Source organism: Paramisgurnus dabryanus, chromosome 17 (assembly GCF_030506205.2).
Source record: "Paramisgurnus dabryanus chromosome 17, PD_genome_1.1, whole genome shotgun sequence".
Lineage (NCBI taxonomy): Eukaryota > Metazoa > Chordata > Actinopteri > Cypriniformes > Cobitidae > Paramisgurnus > Paramisgurnus dabryanus.
This window is the reverse complement of record NC_133353.1, coordinates 35879834-35907789: the sequence shown is the minus strand read 5'-3', so window position 1 is coordinate 35907789 and position 27956 is coordinate 35879834. Positions and strand designations below refer to the sequence as shown.

Sequence of the window (27956 nt, the reverse complement as noted above, 5' to 3'; positions counted from 1 at the left end):
GTTCAGAGAAATCTCCTCAGATAGTCTTACACCTGATCAGAAAAACACAAACTAAACTAAACCAATTGGAATAAGTAAAAACAACCCAAACTTAATTGAAGATTTTTTTTCTTATTCCATTGGCAGATTTTTGGTGCTTGTTTTATGCACAAATTCGCTTAAATTGTCTATTTTTTGTCTTAAAACTAGACTTATTTTCCTAGGTCATTTTGCTCATTAAGAAAATACATCTTAATTTAAAAATTTTTACTGAAAACAAGACAAATATACTAAGAAATGTTTTCTTGAAAATCATTTTTTGCAGTGTACCCACTGTACAAAATTGGAGACAAATTTGACCTCAGTAACTACAGAGGCATTTGTGTAAACAGTTATCTAGGAAAGACGTCTGTTGTTGCCTTCCTAACTAAACACAAAAGTCTTAAGAAGAAGTCAGATTAGATTTCTACCAAACCACCCCCCACCGACCACATTTACATACTACACTGCAAAAAAATGATTTTCAAGACAAAAAATCTTAGTATTTTTGTCTTTTCAGTAAAAATATCTAAAAATTCTTAAATTCAGATGCTTTTTCTTGATGAGCAAAATGACCCAAGAAAATAAATCTAGTTTTTAGACCAAAAATATCAAATTGAAGTGATTTTGTGCATAAAACAAGCAAAAAAATCTGCCAATGGGGTAAGCTAATTTTTCTAGATTTTTTTCTTGAATTTAGTGTTGAAGAAAAATGTTCAAGATTTTTTTGCTTACCCCATTGGCAGATAGATTTTTTTTGCTTGTTTTATGCACAAAATCACTTCAATTTGATATTTTTGATGATTTTTAATATATAATAATATACAAATATATAATAATCTGCCAATGGGGAAAGAACATTTTTCTTAATTTCAATATTTATTTCTTACCCCCATTGGCAGATTTTGCACAAATTCACTTAAATTAGATTTTTTTTTTTCTTATTTTCTTTAAATGCATCTTTTAAGATTGAAGATATTTTTCATGTGCATCATATAAATAAAAGGCAAAATGTATGCATCTTTTGTTTCTTTAAAAAATATTTTTATAGGCCTTCTGACAGAAAGAGAGTGAAAAAGAGTCAGACAGACAGGGAGGGGGAGAGAGAGAAACTGAGAAAGAGACTAAGAAAAGAGAAACAGACGGCGAGGGAGTAAGAAAAACAGAGACACCGTCAGAAAGAAGGACAGGGAGAGAGACATGCAGACAGACTGAGAGAGAGAATAAGAGAGAGAGAGACAGACAGAGAGGAAGCGAGAGAAAGAGACACTGTCAGACGCACAGCCAGGGAGAAAAAGAGAGACAGACAGAGAGAGAGAATATGAACGAGAGACAGGGATAGAGAATAAGAGAGAGAGACTCTGAGCTGTCAGTATGTATTTATCTGAGACAGAAAGCCTCTGTGTGACAGGTGTTACCCAGCAGTCATGCAACTAAAGCCCCACACCAGCCTGCAGTCGGACTGACTTCCAGAGCCGACCGACAAACCAATACTGAGGGCGGATCCACAACAAGCATCAGCCGTCACAGCAGAATCAGTCAGGCATGTTAAGCATTAGTGTGATAGAGAGAGAAAGAGAGAGAGAGAGAGAGAGAGAGAGAGAGAGACATGCCTGCATACTACATTCACAGCCATGACCTGAACACAATGGCTCATTCTGAATACACGATGTACACGGATAACTTGAATGCACTGAAAGTCACTTTAGATAAAAGCATATGCCAAATGCATAAATGTAATGTAATGTTAATGCGTATGTGATAAATATAGGTGCATGCTAAGACAAACATCCGGTTAGTATTGGTAACAAGCCCTTTATAACTTAGAAAATATATTTAACTCTTCTCACATTGTTTGTGGTATGAACATGGTACGATTACATCACAACGATCAAATCATATGGGCTGTCGAGTGTACGGTTACTTTTCTAATCGATTAGATTATCGATTTACACTTTGAGATCATGAAAGCAATTTTATAGACTGACAGAACAATAAAGGAGAGACTCAAACTATCTACAAACCTGAATATTATAGGGTGGGCTTGGTGATGGTCTCTATGGTTCATCCACCTAGCAACCATCCAGAACACCTTAGTAACGGACTATGAAACCTACTGTACTAACAACCGATCTTACTGCTTTTAGCAATCCATACCAAACAAAAACCATACGAAACACTGTAGCACCGTGGGCTTTCAATCACTCGTATTGAGAACAAGTTCAATTGTACACAATAACCCAGCATGCACAGCATCAGGAACAACGGTCTGCATCCACAAAGAAAACCTATGAACGTCTCACACGCTTGACATTGACTCAGACTTTATGTGGAGTGCCGCACATCTCTCAAACACATCCTGAGAGGTCTTCAGTATTCAGGCAGATGCATCCAGAGAGGAACGCCTGCCAGGCGTGACAGAATCCAATGCCCTTCACGCTTAAAACAAACCCTTCAGCCAGACGAACCACTGAGCCGAATAGCAGAAACATCACCAGACGGAGCTCGATAAACTCAGCATCAAATCTAGCTTTCATATGTATTCTTTACATTAACGCTTGATGTTATATAATAGAGAAAATAATAAGAAAAAGACACGGACGGGTAAGAAAACGCTTAACGCCGCCCTCGTGCTTTTACAGCTATATGAATGATTCATCTGCAGTAGCTGTAGAGGATGGAAATGAACGTCTATCAGAATGTCCTTGCTCTTCCCAAACTGTGTTTGAATGAAAATCCCAAATCTAGCAAAGCTTTTTTCATTCAAGCACCATCTTCAGATGCATTAATGTGTTTTTGTATATTGTGTGTATATTGTATCTGTCTTTTCCATGACACTGACACGTTTTCCGCCTTTTTGCGTGAACAAGTCATGTATTTTTGTTTACGTGTCACTGTCACGTATTTGTTACTCAACTGTTTTGTCCTTTTATCAAACTATTGACGCTTTGGTTTAGGGTTAGATTTGGTGTTTGCGTTAGGATGTCACTTTAAGTATTGGTTTATACCTTTTTTCATCATTTAGTTTTTTATATTTTATGATTTTTAAACCATTGTCGCCTGACATTAGGGTTAGGGGGCTTGCACACCAAAGCTTTTACGCCCGCGGCCGGCGCATGCTTTCAATTGTTTCCAATGGAAGCTTGTCGTTTTTTTCAAATAAGCCAGCAGCTAGCATTTTTTTTCCGGCGCTCAGCAGTTTGTCCGCGTTCGGCACTGGGCATCGAGAGTTGAAAGAGATTCAAATTTGAGTGAAAAGCTCCACTCGTCAATGTCAGTTCTCACACGGCCGTCCAATCACAGTGGAGGAGATGCGGGACAAATATCAAAACAACCAACCGGCTCACAGCTCAAGTATCACAGCTACCAAAGCGCTCAGCTGAAAAAAACAGCAAACGGTGTCCTCCAGGCGTTTTCAAGCCAAACCCCTAAGAGTTGGGTTTGGGTGTCATTTTATGTAAATCTAACCCTAAACCAAAGCGCCAATGGTAAGAAAATAGGACAAAACAGTTACAAATACATTACAATGACACGTAAACAGAAATCTGTGACATGTTAACGCAAAAAGGCAGAAAAACATTTCCGTGTAAGTGTGACTATAGGTACGTAATTTCGTGATACTGGGTTGGTGAGTCAGCCATACCATTTATGAAGAATCATTAAAGGAACAATATGTAGGATTGTGGCCAAAACTGGTATTGCAATGACACAACTGGTGGCCAATACACAACATAAACATCAGTTGAGGGCTGCAAGTCCACTTTTTAAATGACAATATCCTGGCCAGACCACTGTTGTCAGTGATATAAGTATTTGAAATGAAAATGATTTCTTAATGTCTAGTGACATATCAGGGCCATTTTATGATTAATTGATATAAATTTCTTACATACTGTTCCTTTAAATAATGTAAAAAACCAAACAGAATGTGTTCATGTCAAGACGTCTTGTTAGGGATCATGTAAAGCGGACTTAAGGATGGTAGGTTACATCACAATTTACATCACAGCTTGTGTATCAGCTATTTAACGTTAAATAGGACTCATCCGATGACAGAAATATCTGCTGTTTATTATTCGTTTCCAGTCTAGTGTTACATAATGTGAAGCTGTAACCGGATCACATCGAGAGCCACAGGCAACAAAGATTCATGAAGATGAGTAAGGCTAACCAAAGCTTTACAGGATCCTCCAAAATGATGTAAAACCCTTCCTATGCATGCATATCATGTCACACAGATGAACCACCTGGGCTCTCGAGGGAAATCGTGCTACAGACAGACCGTCTGGGTTGCCAGGTCCACTGTGACCCCTCACTTGGATCTTGTGCTCATATCAAAACTATCCTCACACCCTGGACCTGAAGGAAGAGCGTGTGGCTGTCAAGAATGACCCTACCTGGACCAAAACAATTTCTTTAAACTCTCACCTAGAACCGCAAGGAGACAATATCACAAAAATGGAAAATGGGCAGATGACACTAACATAGCCCTCGCAGTAACAGATTGAAACCTGCTCGTGTTACTCTCAATGCACGCTGTAGGATTTCTCAGTGGCCGATACAACAATCAGCCTTTTGGAAATAAGCATGCAGCAAATTTCTTACTGAGGTATTTTACAGAAGAGCTACATAAAATAGGTCAAAGCAAGATGAAGGGAGCACTAAACATGTCAATAATATTTTCGTTCGAACCGAATTCCTCACAAATTATTGTAAAATGATAGACAAACAGAACAAAAGATATCGATGAAATGCTGTGATTGTTGTTTGTTCATATAATCTTGCAGAAGCTATAATGAAATAATGCTGTCTGCTAAAGGACAGAAACTCAGGGCTGAGGCAGCTCTTGGAAGTAGGGCAATTCCAGTATGCACCTGGGGTTTCATCCGCCTCTTCCCAAAACCGCTGACAAAGGCGCCCCTGGGTCCCACTTTCATCTCTCTCTGTCTCATGATTCACACCAGCTCCCGTCTCTATACTCAGCCCTGGTCTTTGCTTTATGAAGTTTGTGCATACAAAGGAATCAGGTTTCAGTTTCATAGTACTCTATACATATATATAGTATGCAACAACAAATAATGATGAATTCATAGTTTGATTCTTCAAAAAGTTAAAAACGCTTAAATATTAAGAATAAGATTGATTTGCACTGTGACATTTTTTAACCAAAAAAACTTTTTATAATAGCTTGCTATCCCATCCCATTGTTTGCATTTGTACTTGTGTATGTGTTTCTGGTCTTTTATGGTCCTCTACAAGTCTTTCTGTAAATTAGGCTGAGTTTTTTTTTTTGTTTTTTTTTTGAGGATGGATCAGTCTCAGACTCGATGATCATAGTTAGCCTGACAACAGCAGATTCAATCAATGGGTCGATGTTATGAATGTCAAAATGAGCTATCAAAGTGTTCTGAAAGCCAAAGGAGCAGAAGCACAATAAATCAATAACTATAAGTAATCGCACTTGAAGCTACATAAGTCATTTCAAGGCAATAAAATAAAGTTTTGGCACAATGAAAAGATGCAATCAACAATAAGTGAGCAAGAGCGTTGGCTGAGAGATATTTCAGCTTTTTATGGTCCTAAACAGTAAAAATGCTATTACGTTTTTCTCGCCTATTTTTCGCTTTGACAGCCTCACTTTAATTTTATCGATCTGTCATGAAGTTGTTTGATGCTTTCACATTTTTAAATAAAGCTAAAAAATCTCCTCATCATATGTCCAATAACGTTTTCTCATTTACAGAAGTATTACAGGCGACTAGAATATGTACAGTAAATACTAAACACAATAATGATGCTTATTATTGAAATGATTTTGTGTATAACACTTAAGAATAAAAATGTTTTGAATGTTGTTTTATAGCAACATTTGCATGTTTATATTAATCCTAATATGTTGACAAAATAAAATGTCAGCAATATTTTGCTTGTATATATTTTTATTGTGTTAACTTTAACATTGTTGAGCTCTTTTATGGAGAAAATATATGCAATTAAATGTTCTTAACAGAAACTAAAGACTCTTCGGAGATATAAAGGATGTAATACTATTCTATAGGTACTCCAGATTAGCATCAGAAATGCAGAAACAGAGTGTGTTACGTGAGCTTTAAAATATACAAAGTAGTGCGGTTGGTTAGTCGTCTTCTTTTTCTGAGGTTTACACAGAATTCATGATAAATTCATGTATTTTATAAAATATTATACAACTGGGGCCCCCCGCCCCCATCTCAGGGCCCCCAGTTTGAATACCACTGGCCTAGTTTACTTTGATTTACAGTATAGTCATGATAGAATTGAAAATGTTTGTTTTTTCATACGTTCAGTAGGAAACCAGCTGCACCTGTGCCGTCCTTAAAAGCCTGCCTTCATGACACCTGAGGATGGGGATCTTACCGGCATCCTGAAGGCGGAAAGTAGCTGTGTTTTTCCTTTTTCTCCGCTTTTTAATTTTGCAATAAATGGTGGTAACCGTGTCCAGAAAATCACAGTCTGAGCTATTGATATGCAGGTGGTTTAAGGCTACGAATTTAGTTTTAAATGAATACATTAAATAAACTTAATATAAGCTATAGCCTACATATATTCCTTTAATTAAAATACAACTCTTTGATTGTGATGTTTAATAATAAAGTTGAATAAAATATCCCTTTATTGCATTGTTGTTTAAAGTTTAGAATAGATAATGTTAATTATAATTAAATTATTTTTTTATGTTATAGAAATTGTAACAACAATAGCTTTGTTAGATTACATGATTTTGCCATGTTGTTTTTATTTATTTAGTCAATTTTTTAAATTAACAACAAAACATTGCTGGGACATCAAATCTGAACGTCGTCTCACAATTGCTGAATGTTGCACAAAAATGTTGCTTTCTACGTTGTCACAATGTTGCAAACACGTAAAGTGCAACGATGCCAGAGTAAAAATAGAACGTAGCACAAACGTTGCCGCAACGTAAATGTCAATAACGCTGAAACTTATAATCATCATTTTTGTTTGTTTATAGTTTGCTAAAAACAACCAAAAGAGTGTCTTTAATAGTAACAATGTCAATAAATAAGATGTGAAAATCCACAGTAAGGCAACTTTCATCTTCCTTTTACATCCAGCTCTCACACTTTCCTTCCCAATGGAATCACTTGTCATAATGAATTATCCATTAGACACAGTAATATTTGCCCAATAGTTGTGCGACTAGAAGACATCACAGTGATCAAATCCGACAAATCTGATTTAAAGAGCAGCTGTAATAAGAATCGTGCACCCTCACCAATACGCTTGATGAATTATGGATGACTGTTTTGTAATCATTTTCCAATATCGCTTCTCTTTTCTGAGCCCAGTGTGGGGAGGAGGATTTTCGTCTCCGCAGCCTTTCCTCATTCTTTGGCAGACACGCACAACATGTATTTTTAAGATTCAAAGTTTTAAAATCCAGCAAAAGAAGATCTTAAATTAGCATTACAAAAGTGTTACGGTGTTTCCTGGCCATAGTTTTATCAAATCTCTCTTCTTTCTGATGGAGGTTATTTGCAGATGAATGGATGGATGGATGAATTGATGTCAGATCTCCCCAGTATGCTATTACTAAAATGTAAAAAAATGTTCAGTCATTAAAAGATAGCTGAAATTATTTTCTGTCAAGTGCATTGCATTCTTCTTCTTCATGCAAATGTAGTCATTTCATAAAAAAATGAATACCATTTACAATATGCATACTGAAAAGTTTTGCAGGTGCCAAGACGACCCAGCCAAAAACATTGGCATAAACATTGCAGCTCACACTACTGATACTGTAAAAACTATGAGTTCACTTTGAACAACAGAGTAAAATCGTAAACAATGCACAACTGAGCCCGGTCAAAAGATGCTTGAGTGCTCAAAGAAATGCTGTGATAATCCCCCTTCTGTTCTTTCTGAAGTAGACGGCGAGTGGGGATAACTAACCCGCCGTGGCTTCAGTCTGTGTGCCGTCTGTATGCTTCACTCCTAGCCGTTACTCTATCACACACCTGCAGAGCACATAACTCATGCAAATCCTCGTGTTTCTGACACCCGGGACTGTCACGGTGCCGGCGCTCGGCACAGGTTAGCCAGGCTTGCCAGATGAATGTCTGCGGGTGTGTGTTATGGCAGTAGGTGAGCGCTGGTATTAATCACCCGTCTACTTCATACTACACACACTCACTATTACAGTCCTGCACCAAAGTCAAGATAGATTTTTAATTGGCCTCGCTGCTCAGAAATAGATGATGTTTTCTTATGGGTCGTGATGGTGTCCGGCGCTCTCACACAGAACTGATGAACGTCTGAATGTCACACGTAGTTGACTTGATCTCAGTTACTAATATGGCCTTCACGCCTAATAAACACCGACCATCAGTCTGTCGCCGGTTCATCGCCGACAAAACCGTAAATATTGACACAGTTTCATTCAGTGACTGGAACAATTCAGCATTGTGGAAGCTCTCAGATTTGATTCAAGAGAACCTAGATTCTCTCAGTACTATAACTGTTTTATTACAGTATATACTGTAGATATATGAAGGTGTTATTGTAAAATCTACCCAGTCTCATGAGGTTTCATTATATAGTCACGTAATTTTTGTATTATTTTTTCGTGATATTATCACAAATGTTCGCGTTTTTCGTGATCGTACAACGAATTCCTGTTTTCGTGTGATTATCACGTATTGGTCACTCAACTGCTTTTTAAACCATTGTCGCTTCGGTTTAGGGTTAGATTTGGTGCTTGCATTAGAATGTCACTTTGTATATTGGTTTTTACTATTTTTTCGGATTAATTTTTTTATATGTCGCCTGGCGTTAGGGTTAGAGTTGGGTTTGGGTAAGGATGTCATTTTATGTAAATCTAACCCTAAACCGAAGCAACAATGGTAAGAAAATAGGACCAGTTGAGTAACCAATACGTGATAATCACACGAATGCAGGAATTCGTTATACGATCACGGAAAAACGCCAAAATTCTTGATAATATCACGAAAAAGAATCAAAAAATTACATGACTATATAACGAAATATCGTGAGACTGGGCTGTGTAAAATATTGGTGACTCATTTTGCCTCTAGCATCTTTGTAAAGAAATTTAAAGGTCATGGGTTTGAACCCAGGGAACGCACATACTGATCAAAAATGTATAGGTTGTAATGCACTGTAAGTTGCTTTGGATGAAAGTCCCTCTCTTACAGGGGACAATTCACAAGACATACAAAATAAGTACATATGTGAAGTTTTGTCTTAAAATACCATATGGGTAATTTATAATAGCATGTTAAATTTGCCACTTTGTAGGGGTGAGCAAAAAATTTGCCAATGCAAATGAGCTGATGAAATGCAAACACTGATCGCCATAATTGTGGTTTGTTGAAATTGAAACTCAATTGTGCTGTCAATAATTTTTTCTCTTTGTCTGCACTAAATGGCAGCACCGTGATTGGATAGTTCAGATTAAGGGGCGGATTATTATAATAAGATCCCCCTCTGACATCACAAAGGGAGCCAAATTTTAGTGACCTTTGCAGAGAATGGTTTACCAAAACTAAGTTAATGTGTTGATCTTGTTCACATTTTCTAGGTTGATAGAAGCACTGGGGACCCAATTATAGCACTTAAACATGGATAAAAAGTCAGATTTTCATGATATGTGCTTTTTAATTATATTTACCACTGACTGTGACATAACTGTCCATTTTACAAGCCCATCAATATCCTATCTTTCCTACCTGTATCTGTGATCATTTTATGCCTTTTAACTTTGACACTTGTCCAGTATGCACCATCAGATTTTCTTGTGCGATTATTCTTCTGATTTTTATGTTAATAACAATCCAATAACGATAACAGGACAGCCAATCATCTATTGTTAAAGTCTATCACTTATAAAATTATATTAAAATCTCATTCTACAGCCATGTTTTTATAAATAAGAAGAATTTGATTCAATCAATCTCCAAACAGGACAAAACATCAGCATGAAAGCAGTTCATACGATTTATATGCCCTATTATTCTATAGCTTTCTCAAGTCATTTCATAGATGAATATATTAAAGCTGAGACTCATCTAGCAGATATGAATATATGGATAAGATGTAAAGTATTTCTAGATCTCAGTGGGTTTCAGATGGGAGAGGTTTCATTGTTTGAGCAGTAGTTGGTAACGTCTGCAGTCTGTCAGAAGATTGAATTAAATCATAGAGTATTGTCTTTTAAACTAATCTTCACTATCTTCAACATAGTCATCTCAAAATAAACCATGCACGGCTTTACATTAAAATTACAATCCAGTTGTCATACACACAGTACAGTAGATGAACTGAAGTTATAAATGTTCTGACCCAGGTATCATTTACGGCAACCCTCAATCAATTTAATCCAGGTTAGTAATTTTATTGACACAGATAGAAAAAAAGTACTCTGTTAAACTAATGTTTCATTACAGGCAATGATCTGAAGATTATTCATTAGCTTTCTTCCTAAATTATTATTATTATTGTGCAAATATATAACACAGAGAAAGCTCGATCTGAACACACCCTTCTCATGTATATGTTTGAGTCTCAGAATAAAGATCAAGACAGAGTAAAGTGCACTTTCTCTCAGCTTTACATTACACTACCATGAACACTTTGGATTGAGTTACTGACAGCAGAGTTACATCCAACTGTAAAGTGAACGACTGAAGATGAACTGGGTATCATACTGATAATCACAGCAACATTTTTGGCTAGAACGGTTTTGTTTTTCTTTATTATTCTATATTACTATAGTCGCAGCGACTCGTGCCACACCAAATATAACGACAATATTACAGCTGTGTCACTTTCAACACCCTTCTCGTATTTATTGAAATATGAACCTGCACCACAAAAAGTCAAAATATATATGTACTGATATATTTGTAATAGCCAACAGTACATTATATGGATAAAATTATTAAAATCATTAGGATATTAAGTAAAAATCATGTTTCCATGTACAGTTGTTATTGTAAATATATCATTAGTAATATGTGTACTTTATTTGAACAACTTGGACAAATGCGATTTTCTCTATATTTATATATTTTGCACTCATAGATTCCAGATTTTCAAATATTTTTTCTCGGCCAAATATTGTCTTTTTCTGAAAAGTTTATTTATTCAGCTTTGAGATGATGTATAAATCACAAGCTCCAAAAATTGACCCTTATTTGTCAGTATGCAATTTCTTAAAAATATCATTAGCGTAATATATTATTCATATATTATAATTATTAAACTAAACTAATAATAAATGAAATGTTCTTCTTACCTATATATTGACAATATGCCATATATGTACAAATACATAATATATTAATATTGTCGGATTTAGTTAGAACATAAGATATATAGCCAGGGTATGAATGCAGTATTGTGAAGTCTTCGAGTCTGTCTTGAGTAAACAAAAGTTTCTCAGAAGTTCACAGACGTCTCATCAACGTTCACACACCAAGCAAAGATTGAAATATTTCAGATTTGGTCAAACCTATGGACATCACTGTGCCATTTTACACAACAAAACCGAGCCCACAGAATCTTCTAGAGACAAAGCGCCACAGCTCGTGACCTGAAAGACGTGTTTACCCCTGAAAACATCTACATTCACACAGGGTTTGGTTCAGATAAACATTAAAGTCCTCTTACCGTACTATAATAACACAGTCATACTATAATACTCCAGAAAAGATCTTTGTGGGATCACCGAGCAACAAACTACAGGTCTGTACATTCTCATATAAAACTCTTTATTACACTATCTTTAAATTATTCCACCTACAGTAAAATACTGTATCTGTATGGTAATTGACATAAATGTGCTTCATGTTGTAGCATCTAAATATACTGCTTTTATTCAAGTCTTTAAAGCAACCTCACTGCATCAACAAACAAAAGTCATTTTAATAATTAAGTAGAAATGTAGCTACTTGAAATGAAACACACCGCAAAGCAATCCAGCAAGAACATAAAAACACAGGTGACCCACCGGTCTCAGAAAGCTGCCGTCGCTCTCAACTTTCTTCTGCTTGTATTTTCCTCTTTCTCTCACTCGTTCACTCGTTCTCGTCCTCACTCACGCTGGAAACTTCTCCTGGTCTCCTGCATGCTAATCATTCTTCACGGGTTAAAGGAAGAAGGGCGAACGGGAAGGATGGAGAGCACGAAGAGACAGCCGGAGAAGCAAGATAATGGTTGAAGGCAGAGACCAATGGGCCTGGAGCTGAGAAAGAGAGCGAGAGAGAGCGAGAGAGAGAGTTGAAAAAAAGAAGGCATGCGAGGGGGGTAGCACCAATGAGGCGGAGCAAAGGGATGCGAGGATGTGGCCGCCATACTGAAGACGGCAGTGTGGATGAGAGCGGCAGTCAGTGATGAAAAGAAGAAAGCAGCTGTATGTGAGTCAGAGCTCTTACCCTCAGCGTGATGCTCACATCTTCACATCCACCCAGACGTTCATGGAAACAATACAGCGTTGAGCATCAAGTCTCCCGGTGATACAGGACTTGTGTGTGTGTGTGTGAAAGAGAGAGAGTGAGTGTGGAGGTTGGGCGAGCGAGGGTTTGAGGAGGTAGGATATGGCTGCTTTGGCTTCTCTAGACTAAATTTGCATTTGCTCTCTCCTTCTGTTCATGTGTGTCTGCTCGCAACATCACAGTCTCCCATAGGCCCTGGGGTCTCACTGTGTGCATGTGTGCGTGTACTTCTTCCTTTCTGTATTTAGTAAATCACAAACACACACACATAACATGCAGACGGGTGCAGGGGATTTCAACACGACCACAGTCAGAGCGGTGCAGTCAGTCTCAGTTCAGCACGTCTCATTAACGTGATCTCTCATCCAGGACCCTGAGCTCTGGCACGGCACCAGAAGTGTGGAGTGAAAAGATAACTGGCTTAGGGTGCAGCCAATTCACACGGCCAGCCGACCTCCCCTGCTTTAGCCGATATACACAGCAGTCCTCTCCTACCAGACAAAACCAATGTACAGTACACACATTCATTGCATTACACACAAGAGAGGTTGTATGTTGTAAGTGAGAGTTACCGTTTCATTTCAAGGGTGATGGATTTGATTTTTGTATGAAGCACATAGAGAACACAAAGAAAAGATGCAGGTGATTTGCTACATCCCTTCGGTTTGCGATCATGTTTTGCTTCCAGTGGATGAAAATAATGCGTAGAAACTCATATTCCAAGGTCACAAGGCAATAAGTGATTTAACTAAAATTATATATTTTTCTGTAAAATCTAGATAATGACCTACTTGGGTATAGAGGTCGACCGATAGTGGATTTTACCGATACCGATAACTACGTTGGTCCCTACTTGCTGATAACCGATTAATCGACCGAAAGTTTTTAAAACAGATACTGGATAAAAACAAACATAACATTCAAAGTGAAACATGCTAAGAATGTATTACAATAGTAATAAAACAACAGCACCAAAACCATGAAAATGTGCTTAATCAAATAAATGTATAAATAAAAATATAGCAATTATGTTATTGAAGTAAATACCTTTTTGAAATACTCCCACTGGTATTTCACTTTTTCCAAACCCTAATAAAGGGACGTTCACACTATGGACGATAACTATAAAATCAGCCCATTCTCAAAATATAGTAGTATAAATAGCACACACTGAGAAAAGTTGTGTTCATGTTTTCGTGTCATTTTATATATTGGTTTCTCATTTGTTTCTATTTTTATACCATTGTCGCTTGGGTTTGGAGTTAGAGCAACTTTTTGTTAGATAAAATGACATCCTAACTAGGGATGTGCAAAAATACCGATACAGCTAACTATCATGATAATTTTATATATGATATTTCAATCTCTACTATCAATATTTTAAACTAATTAATAATCCCTCTGTGTGCGTCAAACAACCTCCTCCACCGCTGCTGTATTTGTCGCTGTCCAGTTGTCTGTCGTATACGGCCAATGTCTCAGAAGTTAGTGGGAGTGAAAAAATGGTAGAAAATTAAAAAACACCTGCAGCTTTCAAAGTCGAAGTGTGGAAGCACTTTGGCTTTTAAAAAAAAGTACAAAAAAATCTGCTCTATTTTTTACATTTTTTATTAAAAAAAATAAAAACATTGCAATGTATCGCAACATGCAACATATTGTATCATATCATGATACATTGTATCATGACCCACACAGTATATCGTGATATGTATCGTACCGTGAGGCCCTTTCCAATACCCATCCCTAATCCTAACCCAAACCCCAATTCTAACTCTATGAGCAAGCTGGTAAGATTTCATAAGCATGAATATTCTCATAACATAATAGTATAAATAGCACGCACTGAGAAAAGTTGTGTTCATCTTTTCGTGTCATTTTATATATTGGTTTCTCATTTGTTTCTGTTTTTATACCATTGTCATGATGAACGCACCTTCAGAGAGAGCATCCAGATTTTGCAGTCAAAATTTGGAGTAAAGATGTTCGGCATTGACAACGTAATGTCATCTACATAAATTTTTGTGACTGTTTATCACCATTATCGTTATCATCCATGTGCACCCCATTTTGCATACTATCCACCCTAAACAGTACTTGAAATTGTAATAACTATGTCCTGATAGTCTACTATTTAAAGTGCACATCTATGAACACTCGAAACAAACTGATGTTACCCACAACTCACTCCAAGGGGTTTATTAATAGCAACACACACATTTCCTCACACAAGTCAATCTGTTCTTATATCAGTTGTGTTGCTATGATGACCAGTGGTTGAAAGCAATGGACCGGATGAACCGGACAGCTCCTGGTGCTGAAAGCTACAACTTGGCAGATCTGGGTAAACATTTAGACATCTAGTAGATGTATTTTCCAAAAAGACAATTTAGTATCTCCAACTAGAACATCAGCCCATGTTGCTACATTACATCATCTACACTGTCAGAAAAAAAGGTAAAAAAAAAATGCACCAATTAGGTAGAGATATAAATACATTTTATATCAATATATACCTTGGAGATACTAAGATGAACTCTTTAGGTACATAGGTATACTCATAGATTTATTTTAGAGAAATATAGCAGCATATGATAAATGTGATCAGGATGTGATCAGGGGCGATTTAGCTGCGAGCGGCTACAGCGCACAAATATTTTAGGAAGTAGGTCAGGTATAATAGCCCAAAACACATCAGACATTCAGCTCACATGACATCCGTACAGCCTAATACTGAAATCAAACAGGGCTGCCAAAGATGAGTGAGTCAAACATCGCAAAGAGGATAAAATACTAAACATACTAAAAATAAACAAACTAGATTACAATAATACAAAGAGAGACATTCAGAAAGCCAGAAAATTTCCCAGAATACTCACTTTTGTACAGCAGGGGGCCAAGCGCGCCTTCGCCTTCCTGTTTTGGGTTTTAATGAATAATGCAAATATATTAAAATTCATATATGCTTTTTGTGCGATTTAATATGGGAATAGGAGTTTGAGACACGCACCGGGTTTCTGGAACAAGAATTGTCCAATCAAAGTCAAGTCTTTTACTATGGTGAAATGCTTTCGAGGCAGTCTGCCCCCCCTCCACTCCTCTTACTAAACACTGTGAGATACCTGACAGAATTATTAAACATGCAGATTTGCACACACACAGGCGGTGTTGGGTGTGAGAGAGGAGCTCACCAAAATAAACATCTGTGCTAAAAATGTTTCACACTCCTACTTGTCCAACCCCCTGAACAAGCACACACGCACACACACACACAACCTCTCCGTCTCTCTCCTTTGCTGTCTCCGAACCTATGGCATATGACCTTCTGTTAAATAGATAAAGAATGCGCTTATCAGTCATGCAAATGAGGCTGAATTCATTTTGCACAACAGATGGTCTCATAGATAATGATGATGGAGGAGAGAAAATTAAATGTCTCTTGTGCGGTGGTCATGGCAACCGAGCTCAGAGTAATATCAATAACAAGCATGGCGCATAATAAGGTTGTCAGTCCTGAGAATCAAAGTCTGGGCTGAACCGAACCGGGGAAGACCTCTTACCACGACTACATCACGCACTTCTCTTTAAAATAAAATGAACTGGAATGTTTGTCTTGCTTTTATTGTTAATTCTCAAAGAAATCCTTTCCATTTATTATACTGATAGATGTACTGTATAGCATATATGTGTGTGGACATTATACTTTGATTTATATAGGGTGACCATACGTGCCATTCTTCCCGAATGCGTCCTGGCCAGGATTTCGGGTTCGTCTTCCGGAAGTTGTATTTTTCAACCGCATACGTCATAGTGGATTATTATTATTATTACAGAAAAGCAACCATTACATTTTAAGGTAAGAATGAAACTACAATTGTATGTCTTATGTTTTTAACTGAATTGCGTGCGGTCAACAAATACGACTTCCGGGAAGACGCACCGAAATCCTGGCCAGGACGCGTCCGGGAAGAATGGCACGTATGGTCACCCTAATTTATAGACCCCTTTATCGCCTACGTCGCTGTGACGTCACTGCTCTAGCTGGAGGCAAAACATAAGGAAGAACTCATAGCAGGTGTGCTAAAAGTTTGAGGTTTTAACTTTAAATTGTTTAGAAAATATAAAAGAATACATCAGAAAAAGTAGTATAAACCAAAACTTAAAGTGACAAACTAACGCAAACACCAAATCTTACCCTCAACCAAAGCGACAATGGTTTGAAAATTCCACGGCAAAATGAGCAAAAAATTACGGAAAAATGAGCAACAAATTCCGTGAATATCCCACGGAACTTTGTGAGATCATGTTGGTGTGCCATCCTTTGAATGGTCTCTTGAAATAATCCACATTGTTATTCATAGTTATCCCAGCGATAGGTTACAATAAGCCTTGACAAAATTCCCCTAACCACCCGAAAGTAATTTATATGTTTTCTAGGAAATATCCAAAACCTGGTTAAAATTGCAAGAGTTAATTTATAAAAATAGCTGTCCCGGTCCTGCAGATTCAGTGACTGTACATATTCAGACAGTCCCAAACCTTCTTCTGCATCCATGTTTAATAAATCCCTTCTAAAATGTGCTAGCTTACACTTATCAACATTGCGTCCGCGGCTCTTTTTGCCTCCAGCTAAGCCCCGCCCACCCCGGAGATGTTGCATAGTTTACAAACTTTTAGGGGGTCTATGCCATATACTGTATTATATATCCTAAGTACTGCAAGGTTGTCCATGTGTGGCCTTTAAGATGTAAACGTGCACCTGTATAGTTTAGCAATCCAAAAGTCATGGGTTCGAACCCAGGGAACCCACATGCTGATAAAAAACGGTATTAGTTGTAATGCACTAAAAGTTGCTTTAAATGAAAGCATCTAAATGCATAAATGTAAAAAAACTAACATTATTTTGATCAATAAGACTTTAGCAAGAAAGTAAATACTGTATAGCCCATTTGAAGGACATTTAAGAGTTTCATACTATGCTCGACCTGATTTTCCCAAATGGTTGATGTCCTCAGGGCAGCTGAACCTGGGACAACATTTCAATCAACCAATCAGATTTCCAAAATAAGTTTAGTAGTAGTAGCCCTTTATTAGCCATCAACCTGTCCATACATACAATACATACAGTACAATATGACAAGGGGGGACAGGACAGGAAGACCTGAGGAAGAAATACAGCATAACATAAGGGAGGGGATGAGAAAAAACAACCCCCAGACTATGCTCCTGTGGGAAGTACAGTGTGGGAACCGGAAAAACACCTCAGCAACATAAGCACATAATCAGTACAAGTCATTTAAAACACACGACTTGCAACAGGTGAGGAAAGTGGGGGGTGAAGGTAACCAAGCCCAGGCAAGCAGCCATCCGGTCCTGCAGCCATTCTCGGTTCTGGTCACAGGCCCGCTTGTCAGGCTGGTGGTACAAAGCAGCGAAGGCATGGGTGAATGCATATCTTTATATATGTGCGTATGTGTGTGTGTGTGTATGTAAGTTCTTGAATGTGTAGGCCTGGAGAGTCCCTACTCCCGGCATCAAATCTAGGTGCCTCAGTCCGCAAGAATGTCAATGCCATGCAGACGGCCTTGATCAGGTCCAAGACAGAGTCAACAATCAGCAGGTGTCTGTAAAAGTGGGGGAAGGAACAAAAGAGCGTCTCATTGCAGTGCTCTTCCGAAGAAGTTGTTGTTCCCAAGAGTGACCTTGGCCGAGGCCATTGCTGGTTGAGGGGGGCCGAAAGCAGATAAGATTGGGATTGTTTGGTCTTGGCGAGTAGCCGCATTCCGATTTACACGACTACTCCCGCAGTCCATTCTGGTCTCTGAATTGATCCATTTGCTTTTGCAAAGCTGTGAGCTTTTCCATGATGTTATCCAGAATGCGGTTAATAGTCTCAGTGCTGACCTCTCTGCCCATTGCTTCAACCATGACAAGCAGCCTTGTGAGGTTTTGGACAGCTGTTAGCGTTTCTGAATTTTTCGATAAACCAGGACTATGCCTAATCCAATCAGCAGAAAAGCTGTTATCATGGTTCCGAATAGGTAGATATCTTTAATGTCCTCCATGGAAAGAGTCGCCAGAAACACGACCCGCCACCTCTCCCATGCGTTCATCGTATAGCCAGCAGCGAACATTTCGGCAGGGCAGTCAGGTTCCCCCGAACTCAAGCTTCTTGTCGAGAAGATGGTGACACTTGCGTTGAGGTACCAGTTGATCAGATCCATGATATTTAGATTTTTTTAAGTTTGGAGAGCAGTGCGGAGAGAGTCTCTCAAAGTATAAGACAATAGACGAGATGAGAGTAACAAAGCAGGGAAGGTAAGTGGGAGGAGAGGGAGAGAAAATGTGGCCGCCTTCGTTGAGAGTCAAAGAGGAGTTTACAGTTTGTTTCAAGTTTCGGCTTACAACCAGGATAAGCTGCGTTTTACTTATCATCTCCCTCTGATTTTAGGGTTCAGTTATGGTTTGGGTTGGGGTTGTCCTTGCAGCAACAATATGTTGCCCTGAACACATCTCTCACTTGGTAAAATCAGTTTAAGCCTTAAGCTACCCATATGTGTGAGGTGGACAACGAGTGATTTTCAAGTTGAAGAAATACTGATCAAACTGTGAAATATAATCCTTTGTCCATTTAAAGGGGACATATCATGAAAATCTGACTTTTGTTCATCTTTAAGTGCTATAATTGGGTCACCTGTGCTTTTATCAACCTAGAAAATGTGAAAAGATCAACCCAGTAACTTAGTTTTGGTGAACCATTCTCTACAAGCATGTGAAAAAATAGGTCTTTGAAATTTGGCTCCCCTTGTGATGTCAGAAGGGGTCTTATTATAATAATACCGCCCTTAGTCTGCACTATCCAACCACAGCACTGCCATTAAGAGAGAGAGAGAAAATAATTGACAGCACAATTGAGTTTCAATTTTAACAAACCACCATTATGGTGATCAGTGTTTGCTTTCATCCGCTCATTTGCATTTATAAGCACACACCTGAAAACTGCACATTAACTCACACCTACACAGTGGCAATTTTAACATGTTATAATAAATTATCTGTGAGGTATTTTGAGCAAAAATTTCACATACGTACTCTGGGGACACCAAAGAATTAATTTACATCTTTAAAAAAAATCTCATAATATGTCCCCTTTAAGATTTATGACTGATAAGAGAGCAAACGTTTAAGTCTATTCTCCACATAACCCTCATCCTCTTATTCATTCCCTTAGTATTTAAAATACGATTGAAGCAAGAACCTGCTGCCCCCTACAGTACCTGTTCATGTGTTGTGTCCTGTGAAATGAGTCAGTAATGAACCGAACCCAAGCATCACATTATCTGAGTACCAATGGGGTTAAAAAGGACGACTTGGAAAGACTTGGAAATTGGGGAAAAAGAGAGAAGATACAAACTGCTCTGTACAATGATTGTCATTGCATATCAGTCTCTAAAAAAATTAAGTTCTGTGGAGAAACACATATACTGCATCCAGAATTGTCTACCACCATACTATATAATATGCAAAAATTAGTATTTCAGATGCAGGGATAATAGCAAGAAAACCATATCAGTATATAATAATGTATATTCTGCTAAGAGAGCGCAATACACCAACATATCATCTCTCTCTCTGTCTCTCTCTCTCTCTCTCTCTCTCTCTCTCTCTCTCTCTCTCTCTCTCTCTCTCTCTCTCTCTTTCTCTCTCTCTCTCTTTCTCTCTCTCTCTCTCTCAGAGCCAGCAATTATGTATCATAGGCAACCTGAGATTGCTTGGAAATTACAGAGCGTGTAAGATGTGTGTGTGAGAAAACAGCAGCACCAAACCCCCTCCACTCCCTTAGACGGCATCTATGAAGACGCCTGTGTCCTACTTTAACCGCTTCTGTAAATAATGCAGTTACTCTTCCACTGAGGGAAGAATGGAGGGAGAGATAAATACCCATAATGCTTTGCTCTGCCATCACAGATGAGAGAAAGCATTCAGACGGGACATCTTGCATTGAATGTTGTCTTATAGCAGCAGATGCATGGGTCTGTAGAAAAATAAGAGACAAACATGAGGAAAACTGACGTATAATAAATGAAAGAGAAGAAAATCAAGCTGTGAGGTATAAATATGTAATTGGTAGTGTGCAGCAATGCTTTAATGTTTCGTGTTTAATAATCCTCTACTGTTAATCTACTGTCGATTGTGTGTGTTGCTCAAATTTTCAGGTCTAAATCTTCCTCTGCTGGTTGCCAGATTTTTTGATTCCAACACAGAAAACAAGCTGGAGAGAAAAGAGGAAATATTATAAGCTGAATTCTTTGTTTTTTTTTACGCCCTGAGCTGTTGGGGTCTAAGTCAGTGTGTGCATGTGCGCACGTGTGTGTGTGTGTGTGCGGGCGCGTGTGTGTGTGAGTGTGTGTGCGTGTGTGTGTGTGTGTGTGTGTGTGTGTGTGTGCGCGCACGCGTGTGCGTGTGTGTGTGTGAGTGTGTGTGCGATATCTGATTACATGACCACATCTGCTTGGATGGAGGTAGGATGAGGAAGTTTTGGATCTCAGATCTCCAGGTGATGTTCACCTCAGACATATGAAAAATCAAACTGTCGGCATGAATCACAGATGCTCACCTTGTCTTCTCTGTTGAAATAGCTTATTAATGTGAATATAAAAAATCATATGTGCACATTTAGATCAATCTACATTTATCAATGCCTAATTTGATGTTACAGTTTTCAACAACCATTAAACAGAAATTCTCCACCGGCTTATTCGTCCAACCCCGCACGATTCCTCAATGTTTTTAAATGAATTCATGACTGGAGGTGGCTGCAGATATTCCTTTTGATCTGATGCTGAAAAAAAATAAAAAATTCACTTTATAGGATCCATGATTGAGCGGTAATTTGTTCAGGATGAATCATTTCATGAACTGATGAATCATTGGAGTTGGATTAAACTTACAAAATATTACTTTTGATATGGAAATTAGCGTGCTTTACTTGCTTGTAATTGGTTTAGTTGACTAGTTTAGCTAAAAGCTATTCTAGTAACCACCCTATCATAAGTATGCAGAACATTCATAAAATCTCACTGAGAAAGACATCAAGCATCAATTATTGTCCATTCTTATACCGTCCCACTAGCTGCGTTTTTATTACCCTTTTTAATTGCACAAATTGACATTGCGAATTGAAAATACGGCCAATGGAAACACGCCAATTTAGCAAAAAACTACCATATATCGCAAAAAAATCATGCTTGCATTAGGTGGTTTTTCAGGCAATTCGAAAAAAGGTGTATCTCACAAAACTGCAATGTAAACAGTTTATTCACATTTTCAGTTCACTTGATGTAAGTCAGTCAAATAATTATTATTTGAAGATAAATAGTATGAACTAAAACCTCCCTGAAACACCTCAATACGTGTCTGTTCATAAGTATAAGAGGCTTTCTTTCCCAATAATATTTGCATAACCCTCCTACATTTTTTTTTTAAATTTAAAATAATCTACTATTTGCTCCAAGAAACACCTATACGTTTCCGCTCCTATAGGGGGTTTCCTTGGCATTAATGTTAAGATAAAACTCTAACGTCTTATCATGACTTGTTGCGAGAGGAAAAACTATGTTTCAGTCAAATATCATCGGTTAATGGAAACGTCAAAATTTTGCAATACTTTATTGTCGACATTAACGCTAAGGTTTTGCGCAAAATCTGTTATAGAAACGCTACTGTAACACTAGCAGGACGGCATCTCATGGTAGTGCTAATAACCTTTGGCAACAAGCAGAAAGCGAAAGGTCATTGGACGTATGGTCTACTACATCATCCATCCTTAAACCTGTGACCCAGCTGGACGTCTGGAGAGCAGAGCGTCCATCACACGCCTCAACAGACACAGAGGTGAAGTTCAATATTATCCACTAACCATCAGTGAAACCTGTACTGCTGCTCTTGATAAGGAGACAAATCCAAGGTCATCTCCATGTTGCAACAGAAGAGCGTGAGAAACAAACTTTCTTATGTGGTTTAGTTACAGCATGTGAAGAAGTAAATGTACTGCCGCCGGGTCAAGAACACACAAAACAAAGCTAAACTATCACAGTTAGTGTCCATTGAAGGTTTTGTCTGTTTTATAATTCATGGGCACTATTTTAATCATCTAAGTGCATTGTCTAAAGCTCATGGCGCACAGTCTAAACTGGTGTGTCCGAATACACTTTTGCTAATTTAATGACGAAAAATGGTTTGTGCGCCTAGCACACAGTCTAAAAGGGTTCTTCCTATTCTTGTAATGAGTAATGGGTGTGTTTTTGGCGCAATGTGCGATAAACCAATGAAAGTCTCAGCTCTCATCCCCTTTAAAAGCCAGTTGCGCTGGCGCCATGAATATTCCCTATTTAGAAAGCGGAATTTGTAAACTGAAAAATTTAATGGAGGAAGAAGACCCCCAGTTTAAGATTGATAAAAAAATTGTGTTATTTTCTTTTGTATTGAAATACTTTTTTTTTTTAGTCGTTTTCTTTCAGTTAGTAAAAATAGCCGTCTTTAAATGTTGTAAATGTATGGATAGCCTGCATGATCAGTGTTATCTCAAAGAATAATTTACAAATATGCTTTCCGTTGTCATCCCGTTTATAGGCATATAATACTAACATGCTCTTTAAATAACAAAAACAACATTGTGCATTGCAAATGCAAAAATTATCCAAAAAGTCAGTTTTTCATGTCCATTTACAACCCTAGGATTTGCCTTTAGAATGAAATGGTCTATTATTACCTTATTTGAAAGGGTCATGAATAATAATGTTGAGCTCTGCTCTGATTGGCTGTTTCTCCTTTAGTAGCTCTGTGTGTGTGTAAAAAGATCTTATGTTTGAGTCTGTATCAGATTTTGAGGAATAATCAATTGTTTGGAGATTGTTAATGGACGTTTCTGAGTGGTAAGTTTGTGTTTTTTTCAGTATGGACCTACAAAACGTAACTGCAACGTCAGTAGTAAAACTTCAGACTAAACGCTAGCATATAGCATTAACTAGCATATAGCGCTAACTCAGCAGTCACAACTTTGTTTTTAGCATTGTAACAACATTGTAATGAATTAAATGTGTAATTTAATGTTCGGGGAGTACATCTTGACAGTAACGTCATAGTTGGTGTAATGTTGAGATTGGTCTGTTTTCCATTAGTCTTTTGCATGCACAAGGTTTACATAAGAAGAAAAAAACAATCATGCTTGAGGCTCACAATATGTCATTACCATGTACAAAACTCTTTCATCTATACATAAATACAGTTTTATGCCACCTTTAATAAGTATAGTCGTTGATAATTGCCAGCAGCCATATCACCCTGTAGCCCAAGACAACTTGCCCACTGAAGCTAAGCAGGGCTGAGCCTGGTCAGTACTTGGATGGGAGACCACTTGGGAAAAACCAGGTTGCTGCTGGTAGTGGTGTCAGTGAGACCAGCAGGGGGTGCTCACCCTGTGGTCTGTGTGGGTCCTAACACCCCAGTATAGTGATGGGGACACTATACTGTCAAAAAAGCACCGTCCTTCGGATGAGACGTTAAACCGAGGTCCTGACTCTCTGTGGTCATTAAAAATCCCAGGATGTCCTTCGAAAAGAGTAGGGGTGTGCCCCGGCATCCTGGCCAAACTTGCCCATTGGCCTACAAATCATCCCTCATACTAATTGGCTATATCACTCTGTCTCCTTTCCACTAATAAGCTGGTGTGTGGTGAGCGTTCTGGCGAAATATGGCTGCCGTCGCATCATCCAGGTGGATGCTGCACATTGGTGGTGGTTGAGGAGATTCCCCCATTCATATGTAAAGCGCTTTGAGTACTGAGAAAAGCGCTATATAAATGTAAGGAATTATTATTAAAAGAGCTCAAGAATCAGTGAAAATATAACTATATTCTGCAATAAAGCTTGTTTGTGAATCTTAAAAAGAATGTGTTTTTGGTTGGCACAGTCTTTGGTTGGCCTGTGTTTGTTTGTTGTTTGTTTGCTCTGATGCAGCTGAGTGAACAAACAGCACTTTGCAGGCTCTCGGCGTCGTCCAATTAAAGCGTTTCATCAGCTGGAACAGGAAAATGGATGGGTTACACCAGAGGGCTTGAAAAGTCTGACTCGTCCATGCACACAGCGCTGCCAAATACTTTCACCACTGTATTCTGCTCAAATTCTGTTGTAATCAACAGAATTTTAGTGACAATAAATTGTTGTACCCCTCCTAAGTGTCCTCTATAGGTGGATGTTGTCACTCATCTCATGAACCCCCAGTGTGTCCTGTACTGTAAATGGCCTCGGTGATCCTGCTGAAATCTGGACTGGATAATGAACTCGAGTCTGACACAAGCCCTCCGAAGGGCGCTCAAAGGAAGATCAGATTCTTTCCACGGCTTCTCATTTACTGCCAGCCGGCCTGACCGACATCTCTTCACAGCAGACGGCCTGAAGTCATACAGGCAAAGCGGAGAGGAAAAACAAGTCAAAGGATTTGGCAGGGAATACAAGGTCTATTGACTACGCTTGTTAGATGTCTAACCATCATCAAAGTTTCAAACTTTGAAAACTTGTCATGTTACTGTCTGAGTTTGACTGTAATTACTGTGATTATGGTGATGACGCTGATAATTATGATGAAGGAGATGATTAAGATGAAAATGAAATGATGACAGATATTCATTTTTGAAGAGAGGTGATAATCTACTCAAGAACGCGATTACTTATGCTAATCCTAATGATTAACAACAAAACAAATACAGAAAGAAGGAGGTGAACTTTAAACACGATTGTCTTTAATAAACCCTAAATCCTAAATGGTCAGTTTAATCCACACAACGCTGTTAAATGTGCCTTACAATGCTACAGTATATGAATATAAAATATTTTGATGCATTTTTTGTGTATTTTACACCTTTTCACGTTATTACATCTTATAACTATGTTATAACTGTTTATAACAAATGTATTATACATCCAAAAGAGTTTTACATCAAAAACATGATGATTAATTTTATTTTTGCTTACACAAGTCCTTTAAAATAACTTTTCAAAAACAAGGACACAAACTATTACTATTAAACAAATCTATAAACTGCTTATAACACGTGAATAACACATTTATTATACATCCAAACAGTTTTTTTTATTAAAAACATGATGATTAATCTTTAATTCTATTTTTGCTGAAACAATCTGCATCTATAAATATCATTTTAAAAACAAAGACACAAACTATTACTATTAAACAAATCAACTTTATGGAAAATAAGTCTTCCAGGTTCATCATTTAACCAGTTTAATGTATGAAACAGAAATAATGTAGTGGTCCATGCAATAACAAAGAGATGACATATTGTATAGTTTATGAGCGCCTTCAGGAGAGCAGAAAATATCAGGCCTGACATATTCAGGGTTAGTCAGTACTTCTAAAGAGTCTCTATGTGAATGAAAAGAGTGAAATGATTTCAGCCGCTGGTGTCATGGAGTGAAGCGCAGGGATGAATCAATAGATCTCACCTCCATCAGTCAGTCATACACCTCACCCGTCCCCTCCGGATCGGACACATCTCCTCTCCAAACTCAGATGTCTCAGATGTGATGAAAGAGAAAGCAATTATAATTTTAATGAACTTGTAAGAATTACTAAACTTATTGAGGGGTGGTCAAAAATCAGTAAAATACATTTTCTAATAAAACACAAATAAAAATAGGAATAAACAACAACAAGAAGATGACCGATTAGTGTGTTTTAAACCTGACAAAGATGTCAGGTTTCTGGTAAATCCACGCTGTCGTTTTCAGTCCTATCATTGCACTCTGAAACCCTCCTTCCATCTAAAGTCTTTAAAAATTAATTTCGCTGGCAGTGACCCTTTGGCCCTTTGCATCTCACTGCGGTTTCTTCCCACACAACATCATTGAGCTCCTGCTACTGACCATCACGATCTCTTACACCCATCAACCCATACTGATATCATCTGACCTCCGTCCACACTGAATTTAACAACACATTAATATTCAATCATTTTCCTTTTCTGCTCTTTTCTAGTTTAATTTATGTGAAATTCAATTTATATACCCTGTCTTTTAATACAGTGTACAGATGAAGCTGTTTATTTTAAAGTCACGAGCGAGCCCAGAGATGCCCCCTTACTTCTCAAAATAATAAAACTTGATCGTTTATAAAAACTGTTGCAAATTAACTTGGTTATACGTCATGATAAGTTATGGTTTTATAAGTGACACATTTAATATTTGATTAGGTTTATTGATAATAAGTAAGGGATAATGTACAGCCAGTCAGTTGTTATCACAGAATAAATGTATGTGATTTATTTGCGATAACAACCTGGCTGGCTGTATATACTGTAATCCCGCGAATTATTGCTATACGAGTACATAGACACAATCTCTAATTAGATGTTTTTTACGTATTTTTGTATTACGGAACTTTTTTGTAATTTATTGTGCCCGTTATTTTACTGTATTTTTCCGGCACGCCAGCTGCTAGAATTTTACAGTTTATGGATTTTTTTACAGTGTTCATGTAAAATTACAGAAAAAAAAAAACGTTATTTTTGTATTATGGAAATTTTTGGTAATTTATTGTGCCCATTATTTTACTGTATTTTTCCAGCATGCCAGCTGCTAGAATTGTACAGTTTTTTACAGATTTTTTACAGTGTTAATGTAAAATTACAGAAAAAAACTTTATTTTTGTATTGCGTTTATTTTTTTGTAATTTATTGTGCCCGTTATTTTACAATATTTTTCCGCCACCCCAGCTGCCATAATTTAAAAAAATTTTTTACAGTGTATTGTACTTCAAAACCACAAATATCCATTCATGTTTATTTCACTAAATGGATTATAGACTGACTGACCGACCACAAACAGTGACTATTTATTCATTTATTTAATTTAACTTGCATTTATAACGTAAATGAAGCAAAATCATTTCATTTTATCTCAGCTTTTTAGGTTCAGTATCTTTCTGGTTTTAGGCACAGCATAAACACGTGTTATCTACAGATATACAACATTAATAATAGCTGTTACAACAGGGAATACACCAAAACAAAACATCAGACACATTCAGATGAAATATATTTCTGAATTTCAGCAAAGATTTTTCCAAGTCATGCATTTTACAACACATCGTAATGTAACGTGTGAGAGTCGTTGCTAGAACGCTGAAAGAAGTCTTGCACATGAATGATGTTATATTAGACATTACAGCAATATGTACAGTATATAAAGAGTCTTGAGGTTATATAAGACATTACAGCAGTATGTACAGTATATAAAGAGAATGGAAGTGGGTTTTGTCTCTCATTAAATTCATTACTAGCAGAAATGTAAAATGTTTCCTGTGGGAATGTTTCCACATTTATTTCAGAGAGATGCTGCAGCATTATGG

At 37.6% G+C, this 27956-nt stretch overlaps 2 protein-coding genes across 6 annotated transcripts in view; one reads left to right on the top strand and one right to left on the bottom strand.

The window, feature by feature from the left end:
* Positions 1–12580, bottom strand: part of myt1lb (myelin transcription factor 1-like, b) — an 81331-nt gene extending 68751 nt beyond the window's left edge. For all 5 annotated transcript variants that reach the window (XM_065288102.2, XM_065288104.2, XM_065288100.2 and 2 more), the window contains exons 1-2: positions 12474–12580; positions 12050–12283 (exon numbers count right to left, since the gene is read on the bottom strand). The gene's annotated coding sequence lies outside the window, so the exon portion shown is untranslated. The remainder of the gene's footprint in view (positions 1–12049; positions 12284–12473) is intronic.
* The window catches only part of psen1 (presenilin 1), a 187453-nt gene that overhangs the window by 84368 nt on the left and 75129 nt on the right, over positions 1–27956 (top strand). The gene's annotated exons all lie outside the window — the stretch shown is intronic.